The sequence below is a fragment of the Tympanuchus pallidicinctus genome, unplaced genomic scaffold (genome assembly GCF_026119805.1).
Source record: "Tympanuchus pallidicinctus isolate F22 unplaced genomic scaffold, pur_lepc_1.0 scaffold28, whole genome shotgun sequence".
Taxonomy (NCBI): domain Eukaryota; kingdom Metazoa; phylum Chordata; class Aves; order Galliformes; family Phasianidae; genus Tympanuchus; species Tympanuchus pallidicinctus.
The window spans coordinates 7,153,559-7,173,454 of NW_026294745.1; the positions used below are offsets into that span (position 1 = coordinate 7,153,559).

At 41.5% G+C, this 19,896-nt stretch overlaps 1 long non-coding RNA gene across 3 annotated transcripts in view; it reads right to left on the reverse strand.

The window, feature by feature from the left end:
• The window catches only part of LOC128084669 (uncharacterized), a 78,519-nt gene that overhangs the window by 37,576 nt on the left and 21,047 nt on the right, over positions 1-19,896 (reverse strand). The window contains exon 1 of one of the 3 annotated variants that reach the window (XR_008208642.1): positions 19,697-19,892. The exons of the other annotated variants lie outside the window; for them this stretch is intronic. This is a non-coding gene — a long non-coding RNA (uncharacterized LOC128084669). Of the gene's footprint in view, positions 1-19,696; positions 19,893-19,896 lie in introns of those variants that run through there. 3 annotated transcript variants of the gene reach the window in all.

Genomic DNA, 19,896 nt, shown 5'->3' on the forward strand with positions numbered 1-19,896 from the left:
GGCTGGCAGTGCATCTCAAACTCTAATTGCACCTCTCATTCCACACACAGTTGACAAATGTTGTTGTTAATTCCCTGGTGCAGGTCTCACAGCAGCCAGTCTGGTCTGTTAGCAACTCCAGTTACAGTTGCTCCTTAACTCAGCAACGCTTGAGCTGGCACAGGGAAGGCAGCGGTGTGTTGCTGCCATATGTGTCTGAGCCACAGCTAGAACAGGGCATGACTTCAAACATAACCAAAAGCTTCTTCCTGTGCTTGCTTGTTGCCAACAGTTCAAGGGGAGAGGAACAGTTCGATGGGGAGAGGAGAAGGAAGGAGAAGGAAGTACTGATAGTGTAAATCTACCAACCAGGAAACTTCCTAAGACTCAAATTGGACTGTTAGAAAGCCAGCTTTTTTTTTTTTTTTTTTTTTAAAACGATTATCAACAACTTCCATCAGAAGAGTATTTAAGATTCCATCCTTTGGAAGCCTGGTTCAGCTGTCCTAAAACTATGAAGAAACAGCTACACATGCAGAGTGATACAGAGCTGCTGGTGACAGGGCCTGCAGCTCCTCAGGCACTATGCTCCCAGTCCCTTCCACAGCACACTGTCTGGAGCACGCGCTGCACACCAACACTCACTGTGATGCAGCTGGGGAAGCAGAAAGGGTGTTCCACAGAGTACTGCACAAACTGAACAGCCCACAGACACACTGAATGTATGCTGCTGGGTACTCCAGAAAGATAGGAAGGTAGCGAGGGGGTGTAATACTTTAAATACATATATATGTATATATACACACACACACACATATATATATATATATATATACACACATATATATATATATACACACATATATGTGTGTGTGTGTGTGTGTGCGTATTTTTAATAGCTCCTTCGCAACACATACAGGAAGAACTTTTAAAGCAAGTTCTAATCCTGAGACCACCTTTTACAATCTCAGCAGTGCAGCCTTCTCAGATGGCTTGTGATAGAGCCCAGGTCTGAGATCTCTATAAGGAATGGACATAAACAGCATTCTGTATGCTATTAGTTTTTCTTAGTTTGAAATGCAAACTATGCACGTGTGCATTAGCCAGATGGCACATTCCACTGCAAGGGGAGTGAACCACTTTGGAGGTGACATTGGGTAGAGGTTACACATGCACAGAGCAGCCAGCTGATGTGTGAACCCATTACTGTTACCAGCAATGCATTCAAATGACCTACTTTTTTTAACCCTGTCACAATAGCCCACCAGAAGAATTCAGTAAATTACTGGAATGCAATTCTCTGCCCAGAGTGGCAGAATAATAACCCATGCAGATACATAGCAGGTTAATCTTCTCATGTCTAGCTACATTTTTTCCATGCAAAACTATCAAAGAAAGGTGGAAGAAGCCAAGAAAGACCTGTTTAACTGTCTGAGTGCTAAGTCCCTAAAGTCCCTAAAGTAAATGGTGCTAAAACGACAAGTACCAGCTTCTCAACCAAGCTAAGGGTGCAGAAACTCATTCAGCAGCACCTCAGTGGCACAGACTCATCACTGCTCCCACTCTTCACTGTGTATTGTCCCTTTACACTTCTATTAAGGAATTTGCTGCATAAACAGCAACTGTCATGTTCTCAAGTTAGAACAACCTACTGAAAAATCTACTTCAAAACTCCACTTTCATGAGCAGATGCTATTGTTTGTCCCTACATTCCTTAGATATTTCCATGTGGACCTGAAAGAATGCTTTGCACCTACACAAGTGTATAAATGCAGCCAGATAGTTTTAAGTATATAATTAGAAAGATTAACACAGTGGAAGGGCGATACAGAACCATAACAGCAAAGGGACCAGCACAGATAGGATGATATTTCAAAGGAAAAGATGCTCACCCATCTCTGAAGATTTCAGTTCACAGGAAAGACTCCACAAAGGAGGGATCTCCAAGCAGAGATCCTTCCCCAGCGGCACTCAGCTCTTAAATGCTAAGAGAGGTGCAGCCAGGCTGCGTACCTTCCTGTCCCACAGCTGAATTGCCTTCACCTGTGCTCCCAGGGCTGACTGGGAGCTGACTGTCCCCCAGGTGCTCAATCTGTGCTTCAGCCTGTGACTCAACAGTTCCCACACATGCCTATAATATAACACCCAAATCCAGTAAAAGAAAAAAAAAAAAAGAAATTAAATTAAACTATGGCTTTTAGTTATATCAAAAGAAGAACAACTGCACTAACTATAGAAAAATTATAATGAAACAATGGCCCTGTTACAAGTTGTTGCAAATGCATTAAGAATATGCTGAAAAGGCATCTATAAATCAATACATTTTTGGTACTGGCCAGAGACAAGCTTAAGTAATTAAATAACTCAGCTGATTTCTACATGGCCAAATTTTTAAGCCAGATCTTATGGAGATCAGGCTCTGTACACATCTCTTACAGATGAGCCAGCGCTGCAGACAATCCCAATGATCCTCCTGCTACATCTGTAGGAACCGATCTCCTGTGTCTGTTCTACACCTATCAGAAGACACACTTGGGCAGCAGACAGCCCCAAAAGGGCTGCTCCAAGATGTTGGTATACTCCTGGGCCACCAGGGAACTGTTTGGCAGAGCCGCAGGTCCTCTGAACCCACATCAAAGAAGAGCATGAAAATGCAGAGAAGGAGCTGGCTCAAAATCTACTCATTTTAGAGAGTACTGCACTGGCAAACATCTCTCTTCTGTTCCTAGCATTTTAAGGAATGAGTTGCTTCTGGAAATCAAAATCAGTGTGTCCACTACTCATTTGGAGCCAGGAAAAAGATACACACTGTAGGATGACTTCAAGGCAGCAATTTATCTACCTCTTCACAACTCTGAATGCATGCTTGCTCTGAGTAGGACAGATTGCAGCAAAATAGACCTGAAAAACTTTTGACCAAACACTTGTCTATTAAAAAATATTTTTTTTTCTTCACAGAAAAAAAGTCTGAAGCCAGTATTTTATCCATAGGATACAGAAAAGCCCTGTCCTCAAAGGCTGTAGACACATAAGAGTGTCTGTGTTCTACTTGACATCAGCTGGCATGTTTAATGTCATGAGGCATGCATAAAAAACAAACTGAGCTAATAGAAGCAGGAAAAACTAAATGTTTGGCCCTAAAATAATAAATATAAATATTCAGACACAACAGAGATCCTCAAACATGTCTATGCACACATGCCACATAAGCATAACTCTTCTCAAATTAATAAAAATCCTCTCCATTTGCCATTTTCTTGCTCTTAGCGTTTAAAAGTTTGTTTTCGTTCAAGGCAAGCATAACCATCTACATTGTGATGTTTTACTATTTAAAAGTGTTAAAATGTAACACAAGCAAAATGGGTTCAGCTCACATACAAACAGATCTTTTCAGTCCTGCAAAAACCTGTGCTTCATGCAAGAGAACAATGATGTGGAAAACCATGTCACGCTGTGCAATTAGGCACAGAGTATGCCATGTGCTAGCAGTACAATCAGCACCAACTTAGTTTAATTGAGCACAGGGCCTCATGGCCACAACTGCAGCAGAAAAGCAAACTGCTGAAATCAAACTACGTCTCTTATAAGCAGCCCTTCAGAAAAATCCTTGCCTCTGGGTGTTTTCAGAGCTGGCAGCCCCTGCTGCCACCAGGCAAAACCCAAACAGCTCCTGGCACTGGCTCCTGTCTGCCAGAAGCTCTTACTTTTGAAGTATGCCACACTATGTATATTGCACATAAAGGGTCTGCTCTACAGGCTTCTTGTTATCTGCTCTTCCAGACAGATGTTCAGGGCTGTCTGTGAACAACAGTTTGGGAGCCTATTTTCACTATGCTGATCAGATCTGAATTAGCAATCTAAGGTTGCAAGGCCAATTAGAAATGAGTTTTTATTTCCAACAGGTTTGGAAATAAAACCAAATTAAATCACAAGCCAAAAAAGCAGCTCAGTCCTTCAAAAGCTGCAATTTGTTAAGGCCCTAAGGGTATTTGGCAAGTTTTTCACAGTTCGATTCAAATATTATCTCCTTCTCTTTGCTGCCAAATTTTAAGATAAACCTCTCTTCCAGATCACTTGGTGTCAGTATGTGTCCTCCTGGTAGTGAGACTGCAGTCTGCATCTTGGCTGCCTAGTTCTTGCTTTTAGGGCCACTGGAACAGTCACAGGTGGGAAGAGGACAGAATTCTCATGATTTGATGGGGCTGCAGAAATCTCTGCCCAGAAATCACTGTTAGGATGACAAATCTTGCAGAGCACTGCCATTCACCATGTAAGTCCTTATCACTCATTAACACAGGTGCCCATTAAGAAATCTGATATGTTCCAAGTCATCCCAACTGAGTGCATATTAAAAAAATAATAATAATAAATAATAAAATAATAATTTTAAAAATCAATGCATAAATGTAATGTTCTTTAAAATCAGTTTAATTTTGGCCATGAGCACTATGGTATCTTTATCATAGTAACAAGTCTGCATCTCTGCAAAGGCAAGTTAGATTTTTTAAAATTATTTTTCATTCCTTATTTTATTTGAATACTTTCCAAATTTTATCTGAATTCCCTGGGCATATAATGCCCACTTCTGGAACGATAATATAACATAATCTGCAATGTTTTGCCCTTCAGCCACTGATATGGATTCTCCCTCTAGTACAAACACTTCCTATGATTGATTCAGAATGCAGATCCAAACTTTGCATCTGAGGACACTCTTGCTATTTGAAATATCAAGAGTAGAAGATATTCTGAGCAGAACTGCGCTTAGAAAGAAGCTATCCATCTTCGGCAAATTTTAGAAAAGCCACTGTAGGAATGTGACACTGAGGTCTACAGTATCAAAATTCAAGGCATGATGAGGAGTGTGATCATAACACCAGACAAGACGGTCTCTTCTTACCCACATTATCTTCTGTTTATGAGAGTATCTTGTATTTATGTCACTGTATCTCTATCTACCATTCAACAGAGAAGAAACCAACGGAACAATTCAAGTTGCTATGAATCCCTCCACTGGGAAAGTTCTAGATAGTCTGGATTAGGCCCTGCTCATGTCTGTAATGTGCTGACTGTTAGTTAAGCGGCTGCACTTTGAACAGGCAGATCAAATACTATGTTAACACAGGTTAAGAAAATGAAAAAATAATCTCCATATTTTGTTGAAAATTTTTTTATCCAAAAAATATGAAAGTCATGTAGTGGACAAGTCCAAAGAGACTGAATTTAATCTGCTTTTGAAGTTGTTTGTGGATGGCAAGAATAAACGTGAAAAGAATTTCTGGACAGATCTCCTTCTATTTTGCAAGCTAAAGGAATTTGATGAAACAAGATCACCAGTTACTTCGCTTATAGTATTTTGCACTGGATTCCAATACATTCATTTCCTTCTAGTAGCTACCAACTCTGTTCCATACTAAAAATGGGCCTTAGCCAGTACACCAGATCCAAACATCCCTTTACCCTAATGGTACTCAAAACTAGAGGCTACATTTTTCAATATGGAAAGCATGATGAATCAAACAAGCCAATGACCTCTATATTCTGCGTGTATGAAACTGAGATCTTGGTTAGAATTCTGTGACACAGAATCCTGAAAAATAAACTGTGAATTTCCTGTGGACAAATGGGCAAGATAAGAAAGATATTCGGTAGGAACTTTTAAAAGCATTTTTCACATTTACTTTTGAGCAAACATTTCTTGAAAGTTTGAAAAACTTCAAATCTTTCTTTCCAAAGTAGCCATTAACTATAGGCTGGTTTCCTAAGAAAACAAGTCCTATGCAATTCTGCTCTGTTACATGTTTGTGCAAGTTCCCTCATTAATAATCATGAAATTTATTAATACCTACATACTACAGATTGTGTCAGTTGAACTCATTTGCCAATTTCAACTAAATTGGACAAATGCCAAATCTGGTTTTAGCAAAATCTATTTTGCAAAATCTTTTTGCAGAAATCCCTGTCCCTGGAAGCGTTTAAGGCCAGGTTGCATGAGGCCCTGGGCAGACTAATCTAGTAATTAGTTTTGTGGCTGGCAACCCTGCCTGTGGCAGGAGGGCTGGAACCTGATGATCCTAGAGGTCCCTTCCAACCCAAGCCATTCTGTGATTCTATATGCAACCACAGCTGCTGGCCAGGTACCTATTCCAGTAAGGGACATAACAGTGCAGCCCAAGCACAAGGCCAGTTCAGAAAACAATCCATCACCCTGCTTGTTGCCATCTCCCCAGTTTATATCAAAACCTTCCAAATTTCAACTGTCCATATACCTCTAGAATACCCAGAGACCCTGTACTCCTTTGTCTGATGCTTCTCACTGTGTCCTCATATTGCCCACCTTTCTCAGCCTCAGATCTGCCTTCCAGCAAGTGATTGAAGTCTTCGGTTGTAACACAGATGGAAAACAGAGACACAGCTTTATGACCTACAAAAATAGAGTCTCAGTTCCAATTTCACTATGCCTCACTCACAGCTCCATGCCACAGAATCTCAAAATCACCAAGATTGAAAAACACCTCCAAGATCCTCCAGTCCAACCATCAGCCTCCCACCAATATTCCCCACTAAACCACATCCTTCAGTACAACATCTAAATGTTTCTTGAACACCTCCAGGGATGGTGACTCCACCACCTCCCTGGGCAGCCCATTAAAGCATCTGATCTCTCTTTCAAAGAAAGAAATTTTTCCTAACATCTAAGCTGAATCTCCCCCATCACCACTTGAAGCCATTCCCTCTAGTCCTACTGCTAGTTACCAAGGAGAAGAGACTGACCCTCACGTGACCACAACCTCCTTTCAGGAAGTTGTAGGGAGCTGTAAAGTCTCCCCTCAGCCTTTTTTTCTCATAATGACATAACACTGCCCTTAAGACTTCCCATCAGGATTCTGGGCATAGTACATCATGACTGCAGTAAGTTATATGAACTTGAGCTCACAAATGTCTGCAGATGCCTTTGAGACTCCTGGAATAGAAGGGCTCAGTAAATGCTCCAGGAGCCCTGCTGCACATCAAGATGCTGCCACCTAACGGCAAGAAAGGAGGAGCAGCAGTTGTGTAAAACAGATTACCTACCATTTACAAGACTCGTAAAGGTCTGGGTTTTCTTGGGAGACTTAGAGAAGAATTGAATTTAAGCTTAACTCTGTAGGAAATTCCATTTGCTCTCTGGCCACTGCTGCTCTTTCTGGTGGGTATATGGATCCCTGAATACCACCCTTTCCATGCCATTATTTACTAGTCACACAGTACGCCATTTTTATTGCGTCCAACCCAGTCCCTTTTCATGCATCCTAGCTGGTAAACCTTTCCTTGCTGTGTCACGTACATGTTAAATATCCATCCCTGTGATCCACACTATTGATCTCCCCATACCACATTACAGTCCAGATTAACTTCTCCCGCTATGTCACATATTCAGTACACCCCTTTACCTCCTTCACTCAGACAAAATGAATCTCCCTAGTATTGTCAATAATAATTTTCTTTATATCCTGAGTAACAAAATGAGGCAACCTGACAGAGCACTCAGGCAATAATTCAATCTTAGCTTCCCACCATTCATTAAAGTGCATATAACTTCACCAGAGCTGCTGCTGAATTATACCCTCATATTCTTGTCAGAATTGCATATTATTCCCTTGGGAATAGCAGCAATACAGCTAAAGATGAAATAATTTGTTTTAAAAACCCCAGGATTGTATCTGATAGCACATCATTTTTTCATCTCATTACTTATTTTGCATTAGTAATTAGCAGAGGTGATTTCCCCCATTCTCCTCTTTCCTTTTGTTTCATTTAATGTCTGATAACAGTAGTCCATGGGAGATAAGATGCTGTTAAGATTTTAATACAGCTGAAGTGATTGGGATCTTTGCTAGAGGCAGACAAACTCTAGGAAATTCAAATGCAGTTTGGCAAACAAGCAAAATCACTTCTCACCACTCTGTTCTGTACTTTGGCATCCATCCCTTCCCCCAGAGAATGGGCCTGCTCTGGGCCCTGCACAACTGGGTCAGATGGTTTCTGCACTGCCATCACAGCACCGTGTCATTCTCTCAAGCCTAATAATAAGGACAAGATTTTTCTGAGTCCACAGCAGTTTCTCATGAGAGCTCAGACGCTATTCTGTGGTGCTGCTGTGCAGGGGATAGGGAGAGTTTGCTATATGCCACAGAAACAACAGATGAAGCAGCTGTACCCACACATGATCAAAATAAATTAAAAAGTATGCAACTGAAGGTTTATGCCTGCCTTGTGCAGTCCTCTCCACTCTTCCTGGCCTTTGGAGAGCTCCCTTCTGGCCAGCACATATGATATCATTCTGTATTTCCTACAACAATGGGACTAGATTGCCTTCAGCAAAATGGCCACTGGTCACAAAGCAACTAAGAACTATCACGACATGCTGGCATCAGCCCCTATCATGGAGCTGTCTCCCAGTCTGTACCACAGCAAGAAGGGCTAAAGAGCTCATCTACGACTCTGTGAGCACAACAGCCAGACTGCCTTCTGCTTCTTTTCCATGAGCTGTTTTGTTCCTGGGGAGTTTGGGGACAGAACCCAAATGTTTCCCCTGCTTCCCCACATCAGTCTCCTTATACTGCACAAGTTGCCTGCTGTTAAACCTTATCCTGCTGAATACCATGTGTTTGATATTAATTACATGTCCGAGCCCCATGAAAGTCATTGAAATTTAATGAGATGCAGGGATGGAACCACTCAGCCAATGGCATTCATTAAGGGTTGCCATGGAGATGAGTTTGCCAGGCTTGACCCATATTAAGTGCCACTGGTCATTGCCCAAATAGAAAAAAAAAAAAAAAAAAAGACATGAAATTGGGGGGGGGGGGGGGGAAGAGGGAAGAAAGCAGCCAATTCCTGAGGGGTCTGAGCACCAGGGCTCTGATTGCCTTCAGTCAGCACAGTTTGAGCTCAGCAGATCAGTGGGTCATGGGTCTGCCAGAGAACAGGGCTTTAACGGAAACTGGGGGTGCTCCTCTCTGGCATTCGCAGGAAAGAGAAAAAGAGCAATTCATTCACAAAAAAAAAAAAAAAAAAAAAAAAAAAAAAAAAAAAAAGAAGCCAGTGAGCTCTTCACACTTCTCATTTTACCCCTTCAAGTGGAGCAGCTGAACAAGGCTGTTGCTAAACCACATTTTGTGTTCTGCTTCCAAAATGATGCTGCTGTTCCTAGTGGATACTGATATTCTGGCTCTAAGTCCAGGGAGATGGAGTGAGCGCAGCAGAAAGGAAAGAAAGGCTGCTGTAACTAATTATGGGAATATTAAGATGGAGAAATTTAAAAATAGAAGGCCTCAGTGAGAACTAAGGATTCCCTATGATACAATCCCTGCAGCAGGTTTGGGAGAGGTGATACTTCCAATCCAGCCAGTCTGTGCAGCTCTGGCCAGATCCCTTACTCACTCTGCCCTTTCCATCTAGCCCTATGCAAAACTGGAGTCACAAAAAGTCTTTTTTTCCTCTCTTCTTCTCTGGTGAGATAGAAGCCAAATTAAAGCTGAAAGCCCATAGGCTTTTCAAGTGCTTGGGGGGAGGGGAGAAGTTGACCTGAGACTGCTCTTTGTAGTTTCTCAGTATAAACAATAATAATAATAGAGAATGAATTAACCAGCTCACCAATCTGTCTACTTTCCAGACCATCAGTAATCTGTAAGGATCAGGCTAAGATGCAATTGCAGGAGCAGCTGAGTGGAGTTGGGAGGGCTGCCTGCACAGAGATGGACTGATACCCAGGCAGTCCTTACCTCTTGGGTAAGCTTGCACCAGCACAGCACAGCCCCTTACATAGACCTGGATGCAGTGATAGGATATTGCAGCAGCAGATCCCAAACATCTTTTAATGCTTTAATTTTCAACCTTAGTCCAAGCACCGATATACAGTCAAACACACAGAACTGTCACATCTTGAATTCTAAAGAGAAACCTGCAAGAATGGGATTGTTTATGACAATCTTCAGTGGAACAAAAAATGCACTCATCACAAGCACAAAAGTAAGTTACAGTTTATAAGGCAACTAACCCTGAAGCACAAGGGCCACCTTTGAAGCACAACCAGAAAAACAAAGAAATTGCAACAAACTTATCTGAGTACATCTGGTTCACCTAAACCATCTGCAGCCCTGGGAAAGAACCTCATTGCCAAAAACGACTGAAACCTTACCCTTACAGCCTACGGGGATTCAGATAATTATATCTCACATGAAAACTTGTAGGATATACAAAAAAAAAAAAAAACAAAAAAAAAAAAAACAAAAAAAAAAAACAACCCTGAAGGGGGAAGAAAAGGTCAACTGTATAAAGATGCAATCACTGTAGAAAGGGCCAAGTTACAGAATGGTGAGCTGTTTAAATAGCCAAGATAAATAAGACAATTAGACTTACACTGGCTCACCCTTTTGAGATCCCACATGTGGGTGTACAAACCTAAGAAAAAAGGGTTCAAGTCATCAGTACTTGAGGCTTATTTAACTTGGCCCATTTCAAGGCTCTGCCTGTACTAACTTCATTTCATTTTTGCAGCAAACACCCCATTTTCAATATTTTTGTATTTGTAAAGTGCTTTCTGATCACATCTCTCTTCTTTTTATTATTTTCATTAGAAGAAGAAAAAGGATGAGAAAGGGAACAGAACCTGAACTCACGGCTTCCAACACCAAAGTCAGCAAATTGCATCCCTTTGTGCCAGCCAGCTTAAGATCTCTGGTCAAAAATGAAAGCACAAGAATTTCCAGCATGTTTAATTAACAACTACAGGGAACCTGGTACAGCCTCACAGATGGAATAACATACTGAAATTGGCAAAAGAAAATAATTTTGTGGAAGGGCCACGGAGTTGAAGTCCACTTCTGGAAGAATGCCATATTTCATGGGAACACCACATCAACAGCTTTCAATCATTTACAAAGACAGCAATGTTTAAGGGAAGAGCAAGTCTGCCTCTTTCTTTAGCATTCACTGTCACCTTTTTGCTCTGTGGTCTTGCTCCTGTACCAGGTGAGTGTCTCTGCATGCACTTTCAAGAAGCTGCTTGGCACATAGGCAAGCACTTTTCCTGGCTTGTGAGAAATGTGTTGTTTTAACAGCGTGGTGGATGTGTGAAATTCTCATCCTCATGTACCAACACAAGCCCAGAGAAAACTGGGGAAATCTACTCTCATTAATTACAAAGCCAGCTGGTGATGGTTCACAGATCTTCAGAGAAAGGCATGACCAAGGCACTAGCTGTCATCCTCTCTAGATCCTGGGATGTTTCAGCTTAGGACCTGAGCTAGACAGACATGTCCTTTGAACTCCTCTGTATGCAGCACGTCTTTCTGAGCCACGGGCACATTCAGACACGCTACCTGCCACATCACAAACAGCCAGACAGCCTCCACTGCCTCTGCCTTGGGAACATCCACTCACCTAGTTAATCCCAAAGTTCAAGAGGGATCAAAGTGTACCGAATTTTTAATAGTGGCACCAGGTTCAAGTGGGCCCTGATACGAGGACATTAACCAACTGAGCTGGGATAAAAAAAAAGCAGAGAAAAGGAGCCAAAATGGTCTGACTCAGGGTGGTACACAATGAGACACACCAGGAGGCTGGAGCCTGCTTGGGGACATCTGGTCTTAAGAGCCACACTATCCTCCCCCTCCTTCCTTCCTTCCTCCTACCGCATATTCCCTCTTCATCTCTGGCAAAAAGACTGGCTCCCTGCAGTCACAAGGAGGAGCAATTACCATATGGGCTTGCCACTAAGAGACAAGAGGAACACCCAACATAGCAGACAGATGAGGCTGAATCACACAGGGAAGAACAGATTCCCCCCATCCCTAGCTTCCTCTGCCAGATATTTAGGAATTCCTGCTCAGTTTTATTAAACACAGGATGAACCATATTGTCAGCTCTTACTGCCCCAAGCTAGAGAGGTATTTTTGTTGCGCTATACTACTCCCTCCAGCCCCACACTCCCTAAAGCCACAGGCTCAGACCAACTAACAGAAGTACCAAGAGGAGGAATCCAATCATGCAGCCCCTCTTCCCCTCTCCATTCATCACTGTCAAGCTCCAATAATGGAACATTCGCATCCCTGATTTCCCATAGTAGTTCCCCCAACTCCCCTCAAATTAGCAGCCCACCTATATTTACACACCAACATATCTGCTATATATCTGCTTATAATGAAGGCTGCAGAGTGAGGGCAGGGTAGGAAAGTGTGATGTTTCTCTCCTGGTGCTCCACAAATATTTCTGGCCCTAAGTAGCAATATCAGCTTTCAGTCTTCATGTTCCCCATCCTACTCCACAGTATAATGAAGCCAAGTGGTGCTAGTGCTGTTAGTGTGAGTTTGTTCTCTTTGTTTGCATCATTATCACTTATCTCCTTCCTCTGTGAGCCTTCATGGAGGCGTCTCCATTTAGTATGCAGGCATGGCTGACCAGTTGCCATAGCAATCCACTGGAGTCCTTGTCATAACGTAGGAAGTAATATGAAAAAAGCTGGATTGTAAATAAAGACACACACACACAAAAAAGCGAGTGAAGGAGGAAAGGCATCTTTTCCACTCCTATTCTGTTCCACCACATGCCACACTGCTCTTTACAAGAACACAACTTCTGGGGACTGGAGTGGAAGGTGAGTACATAGCTTCAACAGTCACACTGTCAATAAGCAACATCCACAGGGAAGAAAATAGACATCCCTCATTCACAATTGTGTCAGCATACACAGCATACAGATAACCTCCATCCCTTGGAATGCTTTATGCACCACTTCTCCCTCTGCTAAATGATGCATTCAACAGAGACAAGACTTGATCTAGCACCCTTTAGGCTTAGTAAGACCCAGCTCCTTTCCACTAAGGACAGTGAAACAGCGTGCTTATCCAGATGGTCCAACTCTGCTTCAGGAGGCAGCAACTCACCACCCGGATTTTGCAGAGGCTGATGCTGGCCCTCAGTGACTAGAGGGCAAAGAAAATCTTTTCCATTTATTTCACTACAACTTTTGCTGTTTTTTTTTTTGTTTGTTTTTTTGTTTGTTTTTGTTTCCCCCCCCCCCCCCCCCCCCCAGGTGTGTTGGGATGCTTATTTGAATCAAGTTTGTACTGTTGTTGTTCAATAAGAATTAACACAGCCCTTTATAAAATAGTCCCCAAACCAAACGTTAGCCCAATCACTATGACATACAGCTAAGTGCCATGTAAATGAGCCTTTTCCACAGAGGAGTCTAGCAGAGGAATGCAGCAAACACATTCTCTGAAACATCCTGTTTGACACAAGGTCAAAAACAAAGATTAGAGTGCCTGGGCTTGGGGATGCTGCAGATGATGCTTAAGTCAGCATCAAAGCCATGTGAGTGCCATTTGCTCTCTGCTCCAACTTGCGCTGCTAATCTCACACTGTGGATTTGTGTAGTTATGAAGTGCATAACTGAAGGCAAAATCCAGCCAATGATACCAGAAAAACAGATCTGGGCTCATTACCAAGACCAGGCCCCCTTCCATACCTTCCCTAAGCCCAGACTTCACTCATCTCTTTCTCCACCTGTCTCCCTCCTATATTTTGGGCATTTTGATTTCCCTGTAAAAATATTAAAGGAATAAAGTTGAAGATTGTTATTTTGTTGATGGTGCTGTTCATTGTTTCTACCCTTTTTTTTTTTTTTTTTCTCCTTTCTTTTAAAATTCATATCGCATAAACAGGTTTAGAAAGCAAGTTGATGAAGACTCCATCCCCAATGGAGAGCACGTGGCTAATGGGTAGATTTAATTCATATGATGCATCTATGTAAGCCCTGCCTGGCATATTTAACTGGTGGCCTACATCTCATTCCATGGCCAACAATATTCATTTCCCACATCATAAGGACTCATCCATGAATAATAATATTAATAATTAAGCACTTGACTCCAGGGCTATGCTTTGAGCATCATAACACTAATCATTCGCTTATGCCATGATAATCATACTCCTCTTCCCTATTTCTACACTCAGACTTATTGGTTAACCATTTATTTGCTAGAGTGTTCTTTAAGACTTCATCAAAGTGGAGTTCAGGTCTTTAAGTTTCACCTTCTTATCAAACTGGTGAGATACGTGCTCCAGATTTAGAATGATCTCTTTTTAAAACTAACATCTCTTTGTAGCACTGCGACAAGAAAGGAGAAATCTAATTATTGCTATTAGTTTTTACCAGCAGCACAGAAGCAGCATTTTGTATTCCTTTCTTAGAGTCTGAGAGCAGTAATGTTCCAAAAGAAAGCAGTTAAGGTTCTGCTGATACCCATCACTCTTGCTAGGCTCAAAATCAGAGGTGGACTGGCAATATGGAGCAGCATGGATGTCCCAGTATTCTGCGTTACAGAGGAAGCCACACTTCTGAACTGAGTCAAAAGTGGCTAAAGCAGTGAGAAGGGAGAAGGATGAACCTCTGCTATACAGAGCAAGGCAGAAAATCGCATCTAAGTTTACTCAGCACCAGTGAGGAACTAGCAGAAATTCATCTCAGTCTTGCTTATATATGGTGTTCTGCTTGAATTAATTAGGTTTGCTAAGAAGCATGGACTATCTTGCACAGGCTCACCTGAAAAGACCACTTGCAAAGAGGTTCCTTAGTTCAGGGGGTGGTTTTTTCAAGCCCACTCCTGTAAAAATTATGGTCCCAGCTCTGCTGTTTTTCCATGCCACAGGCAACTACAGTAGCTACAGTATTGATTTCAACAAGAACTTCTGTCACATGCAGCTCAGGATAAGAAAAGGCTCACCAATTGCTTTTGCACACATCTCTTTGTGATGGTACTATCTACCTCCCATGTTTTCTCCACCAAGATCCAAAACTGCAATTAGATATCTAAGATTCACAAGCAGCTCCATATTCATGGCATTTTTTTGAAAGCCCAGCCACAAATGTGCTCCAAAGAAAAGCGGGTCTCTGAATAGGCAAAGATTCCTCATTACCTGTAATCTCATACCTCATGAAGCATCATTTCTGAAAGAGCTTCAGAAAGGTTCATTAAAAGCAACTGGACAACAGTCTGCAAGGCCATCAGTAACAAGAAAACCAGGGCAGAGAAGCAGAACAAAATAGATAGTAAGTACTAATACTTCAAAAGAAAAATATATCAAAAAGTTTAGTGTCAGCAAAGAGGGATTAAGAAAATAACACAAATGCAGTAAGACAAAGAAAGGTCTGATAAGACAGAAAGCCTAGCATGCTGAAAATAAGGTTAGAAAGGCAATTCCTGATCAGGAGAGTTTTTATAAAAATATTACCTACAATACTCTGGCACTGACACTAAAAGATGAAAGTCAGAACAGCTGACTTCAATTTCAGTGCTAGATTTCAGAGCTGTGAGGTACTGATACACATAGAGCTACCTCCCAGAAATGATTAACCCCATTCACTGATGTAACATAGAGCACACTAGGTTTTATGGAGGAAGCAGATGCCCATGTGGCTTGTGGTTTCCCACACATCTCTAAATGCAAGTCACACAGTATAAAACAGTGACACTACTGCCCTTGTCCAGAGCTTTGCCTGGGGCTCAGTCTGCATTAGAAAATTGCAAAGCTTTGTTATACTAAGATCCCTACAAATTTCCCTGGACAGACAGACCTTGTCTTAAACACGTTCTATGCAGATTTCACTATTCCTGCAGGGAAGCTGGGACTGTTATCTCTTACAGCACTGCCCAGAGGCAAAGACATGCAGTTACACAGCGCTTTTTCCTTTTTCCCTGACCGAGCATAGAGGGGAAGGCAACAGAGGAAGTCAGGGGTATGATGGCAATTACATTTTGATAGCTTATACTAAATCCTGCATAGCAGCTGAGATGGGGCAGTGAAAACCATCAATTATCCATCAGCGGCTTTTGTCGGAAGCCGTACAGCTTTTTCAGGTATATGACAGTCTTCTTTGCCACAGTTATCTCAGGTTTCTTGTCTCACTGAAATTGTGCACTAAAATAATTTACATTGCTTAAAGACAGACCAGAGTATAAGCACTTCCATAAACTGATACACAAGCAAGCCTGCCCCTTTCCAAGCAGGACAAAGCCAACTCAAACTTAACCACAAGACCATCACCTGACAGCCACAAGGACCTGAGGGTAAAACTGTTTCTTTATACTTTTAATGGGCTGGTGATTTGTTTGTTGTATCAGTCTGCTGTCTTTTCGTGGACTCAATATTTTAAGGCATGTGGGCAGTACTTGGGCCAAGGTGGGTGGTAGTTACAGGGGGTGGTTCTGAGTGGTGCTTAACGGGTCATGCGTTCGTGGGGCGGTTGTCTCGGTATACAGGCGGTTGTTGCGCAGCATTAAATCAGCACTTGAGCTACATCCTATGCGTGCGTCTCTTACGTCCCTGCGCCAGGTGGGGGTGCAGACGAGAGGGGCGCTGATGAGGTGTTAACCAGGCTGGGATTGCAGGGAGGTTAGCAACAGGGTGCAGATCAGAAACCATCATTTTTGTATGTTTATACAGTGCCTACAATATAATAGCAAGAATATAATAGCAACTAGAAATAAAATAATTAAGTTGTTATGGTAATAACGACAGGGCTGAGTAACAGTGCCTCTGGTGGTGTAAAAGCTACATAAATGCATTTAACATTTGCCCAGATTTTCTACCCTCTCCACCCTAACTCCTGAGGGCACAAAAACAGGGAGACCAATGCATTGAGGGCTAACAGTCCTAGTAAGTCAGTACACAGCTGCTAGTGAGGTGACATGATAGGACACTTAAGGAAACAAATGAAAGTGACTGTTTCAAAATCTCCATTCTGAATGCTGTGGATTAAATGCCACTTAACACAGAAAATTAAAACTGAATACAAGATAGATGAATGAGAATCTGATACACTCCTCAGATCAGCAAACTAAGTCAGGCTTGGCACACTGATCCCTTTCACTGCACGCACAACAGCTTTCCTCACAATGATGCTGAAAACTCAGTTCCCTTTGGATGCTGGTTCTACTCAGCTAACTAACATCAACAGCACAAGGCTCCACATAGCTGTCTTAAGGTGTAAACACGCCCAGCTTTTAGATCGAGAAGACAAACAGTTGGTAAGGCAAATTCAGCTACATGCTCAGCTTTCACTTTATACCATTGATGCATCAGCGCCATTAACGGAAGATCCCTCAGCCTAAGCTAACACAAGACTGTAACTCTCATTGCTTTCAGAGGCATAAATACCAGAGAGCGTGGACACTGTGATCTCTCTACTGAAGATGATTAAGCAGAATACAGTCCAGATTCACGAATAATGCAGAGATAAAAGAGTAAAAGCTTATTTTTATTCTTTCTGCTAGCTACAATTGCATATAAAAAGTAGTGATGTGTTGCCTATTATGCTAGAAATTCTGTGAACATTTACAACTGCTTTCACTTAAGCAAGAACTGCCCTGAACTGATTATACTCTCAGTTAATGGCAGGCAAAATACATGGCTAAAACAGGAGGCAGAAAAAGAGACAAGGTAATGAAGTAAATTAGAGCATTTTGCATTTTAAGCAAATTTTATCATATTTCCCTACACCCTAAGATTGACAAGGACCTTTTCTGCAGCCCTTCTGCAGAGTTCATCCATGAGACCTGTTCGTTGTTTGTATGACAGCATCTACAGCCACATCAGAGAACCACTGTCATGCTGCAGAAGATATAGACACCTGCTCAGACAAGAGTGCTAAAGGCAATAAAGCGTATCAGAAAAATGATTGGAAGATACCTCAAGTAGCATCAGGTTTTACCAAAACATCATACTACCACTGACTTACCAACATTTTGTCTTACAAAGCACAGAGGTAAGACTGTACTGTCACTGCTTCCTCCAGTCCAGCCTATGCCTCATCAGTGGAAAAAGGGGGCACAAAAAAAAGGCCAGGAAAAAATAATCACCACTTACCAGATCTCATTACAATGCTGTCACTGCAACATCTTGCAGCATGCTGTTCTTCCTAACAGCTCAGTCTAAAGTGAGGGCATTCCCTTTGGAAGATGATGCATGAAACTACATTAGACTATTATTTGCATATTATAATGTATGGATGAGATTTTCAGATATTTAAACACTGGACCACTGAAATCAATAAGGGAATCATGTTACAGTTGTTTAGATTCCTTTAAAAATCTCAGCAATTACTGAAACTTATGGATTACTCTCCTATCCATTATAAAGACTGCCTGGTATAGAATACCAGATATATTATTAAACACAACAGAACAATGAGGTCAGATGCCTTTCATCACACCAGTTTAAACTCAGCATCGTTCTGATAAAATAAATGTGATTATTGGTATTTACAACAGTATATGGGAGAGCAGAATTTGACCCCTAATCTCTACCACATGAGTTGCTGCTCTGCAGCAAAATGCAGGCCCTAATAATATGTTCAGATGCCAGTTTAGTCTGCAACAACTAGCTAGCTATGCACCTAGCAAATTAGTAGAGCAGAAAGAACATTTAATGCTTATATCCAAGGCATGCACAAAGCTTGTACAAACTAGCCATATGTGTCAACACAAGCTGTAAGCTCAGTACAGCCTCCCTGCAACACAATACCAATGCTGCTTTTCCTAACTCAGTATTCACCGGGCCTCACTCTATTTTTTTCAACTCAGGTATAAACACAGTGGCACACATGATTTTTCCACAGTCCTTCTGGACTGAACTCGTGCCAGCGACTGCAGAATCAGATCAGCTAATTCCAACAGAAGTTGCAGAAAGCATTTTTTAATCTTTTTTTCCCTCCATAAACTAATGTTAAGCAATGAACTCTGAAATGTTCTTTTAATATATATTGGTTTAGTCTGTACCAAAACATTTGTTTATTTTTTATGATTGCAATTACTACAGATTGTAAGAGATAACACATTTTTGTCTTTTTCCAGGAAAATTGAAACTTATCAAAAATTAAAGAGTCTTTTTTCTTCCATTATGAGTCAGAGAGAAAAAAGCGATATATCAAAGCCATAAAGGGGAAAAAAAAAAAAAAAAAAAAAAAAAAAAAAAAAAAAAAAAAAGGAAAAAAAAAGCACATTCAAATAAAGGCACTAAGTTCTGGTCTAGATGCCTGTGGATTCTGATTGTGCCTATACTAGCCCAAAGACAGCAGCAGCACATGTTCAGTCAGAACATACTTAAAAAGCTATTCTATAGTGCAGTCAAAAGGCATACATGGTGTGAATCATAATCCCAAAGACTGACACTAAAATTGCCTTAGATGTCTCACCGCTGAATATAGCTTAGCTTTTACATATTAACTTGACTTTAAAAGCATTGTATTTCTCATATTCACACTGCAAGCACGATGCAGGGGGGTGACTTTTATACAAGTAGGTGGGCTCTTTTTCCATTCCAGATCACTGCTGAGTTGAAGGTTTACAGACCACAGCAAGCCTGCCTCAATTGCTGTTAGAAAATGATGCCATCTTAAAGTAGCACAAAGGCAGGTCTCAATGAAAAAGAGTGGTTTCCTTCCATGTACTTGCCTATATACGTAATTCCACTTTACACTAACAGGTAGAAGATACTATTATAACGTCACTGTGTATCTACAGATAGAAAAGCTGTACCTGGATAATGCTCACTTAGATCAGATGTGAGAGATGCATAATCAATGGATATTAAGATATTATAATCACAAAATAAACAAGAGAGTTAGGCAAAGTAGACTATGATAACAAGAGAGAATAAATGGAAGGCTTACCCTTATGCTGGGCTCACCCACAAAACACGAGTAGAGGCAATCTCCAGAAGAGATCCTTCCCTGCTGATAGCCAGCTCTTCAATAGGTTTAGGAGAGGTGCAGCCTGGCTCCACCCCTTCCGGCAGTACAGGTGAATTGAATTGCCTTCACCTGTGCTCCTCTGGCTGACTCATGGCTCACCTCAGGTGATCAATCAGAGG